The 1,945-nt window shown below is 45.1% G+C and overlaps 1 protein-coding gene across 1 annotated transcript in view; it reads left to right on the top strand.

Moving 5' to 3' along the window:
• Positions 1-1,945, top strand: part of MEGF6 (multiple EGF like domains 6) — a 463,693-nt gene that overhangs the window by 124,636 nt on the left and 337,112 nt on the right. The gene's annotated exons all lie outside the window — the stretch shown is intronic.

Genomic DNA, 1,945 nt, shown 5'->3' on the forward strand with positions numbered 1-1,945 from the left:
CACAAAGTATTTCCATTTCAAAGCCCAAATCAGGAAATTCAGAGGAAGGTGCACAGAAGGTCTTGGTTTGGAGTACACATTTTTATTGCACGGGGGGGAAAGCTCTAAGAATCACAGTGAAATTAAGATCAACCCTCCCATAGGTAAGCATGATGGGAAACGAATTTAACATTCCTTTTTAAATTTGCCCCAGTTTTTATCAGGCATTAAAAGGAATTGGTGTTTGAACCATATTGTATGCAAAACTTTGCACTGGTCTTGGCATTATCCAGCTTGGTTCTCTTCTCTTAAATTGTGCTCAAGTGTTTCACTCAAATAGTATATAATCTTGGTGCAAGGCTGCCAGAGGCAAAGGGGAAGAAAAGCAAGCCCTAGATGAAAGATAGATAATGGATAGGAACTAAAGTGCCTCTTTGAAACCCTTAAAAAACACCCTGTCATGTGTTGACAGTAAGCTGCATTTTTGAAATGGCAAGGTGTAAATCAGTTCTCTTAATACCAGGCTTTAGCTGTAAAAGCTGATGTGACACCACGCCTGCTCTCTGCTAGATGAACAGATTGGTGTTGTACAAAGCCTGTGCAGGGAAGGACGCAATTTGGATTGGCAAGAACCTGCACACACTGCCTCAAACCTGGGTGCTAGCTGGCTTCCGAATTCTAGGGAGCAGTAATTTGTGTGGTTTGGATTTGTAGCCCTAATGCTGGGTTCATGTCCAAGTCTCAGAGCATGAGTGTCCTTTGCTTTGAGGCATGTGTTACTGCACCCCCCCGCCCCTGCATTCCCAAATTCTCACTGTTTACCATAACCTCAGGGCCCAACCCTCTTGGCCCCAGCAAGTCCTGGAAGGGCTTCAACGTACTTTGCTTACTTCAGCCCCTGTGTGGGATTTGCAGAAGATACCAGGGAGCCCTCTTCCCAAATCCAGGTTTCAGGGGGTTACATGCCTCTGGTCTGCAGCTCCCCACACATTTGGATCTGATTTGGATCCCTTATCTCCAGTCAATATGATCTTAGTGTCTCTCCCTCTATATTTTGATTCATGCAGTGATCAACATGGAAAACCTATCTCCTCTTGCTGCATACAGTTAGAATCACAGCTGCTCTGGGACTGTCATGTTGTGAAAAATGAAGCTCATCTGTCAAGAGGGTAATCCCTGTTAAGGAGAATGAGTGTGGAGTAGCAGCTCTGTGTTGGATCATGCTGCTGTCTGGAATCTGGGCTACAAATAAAGGAGAGAGCACGGAGAAAGGATTGTGAGTAGCTTCCTTTGTCTGCACCAACTTCAGATGACTAGATGAAGGAGTCTTTCGGGGCCCTGTCAGCTGCAGTGGTTGATGACAAGTGAGCTTTCTGGCTTTATTAGGAGCCAAGTGACCTGTCTGATTTTAATATCACAGAAACAGTGGCTGTGGGGCTGAAGAGCAAGGTTTCATCGTATGTGGCTGCTCCCTTGGAGCACTTCATATGAGCTGCAGGTGAGGGAAAAAGAGAGGAAACTAGGAGGACTATGCACCTTTTCCACAAAGCTCTCCTTAGCTTCCACGCTCTCCTTCTGTTTTTTGCCAGCCCATGTTGAAAACCACATACCCTAGTTCTAGCTCTTGATCCCTGAACAAAAACTGTGCGAAGTATGGCTCTAGCTCCTGCTATCAGTGAGTGAATGTTTCTCAAATTGGTGCCTCTGACTTTTGCTGCCTTTCAGTTAGTCCCAATGCTTCCCGAAAGTCAGTATCCATCCTTGTTGCTTCTGGTTGTCAGAGAAAATTTGCACTGATTATAATCAGATCTTCCACTAAGCTTGGAATATGGCAGTTGCAAAACCAAGCTGCCTTTGTTTCATTGCATATCCCTGGCTGCTAACATCAGAAGGGCTGGATTGGCATCTCAGAGTGCCTTCACTGGTCTCTCCTTGTGCTTCATCTTTAAAACACTGAAGTTCCATT

This window comes from Gavialis gangeticus, unplaced genomic scaffold (genome assembly GCF_001723915.1).
Source record: "Gavialis gangeticus isolate Ggan-Ray unplaced genomic scaffold, GavGan_comp1, whole genome shotgun sequence".
Taxonomy (NCBI): Eukaryota; Metazoa; Chordata; order Crocodylia; family Gavialidae; genus Gavialis; species Gavialis gangeticus.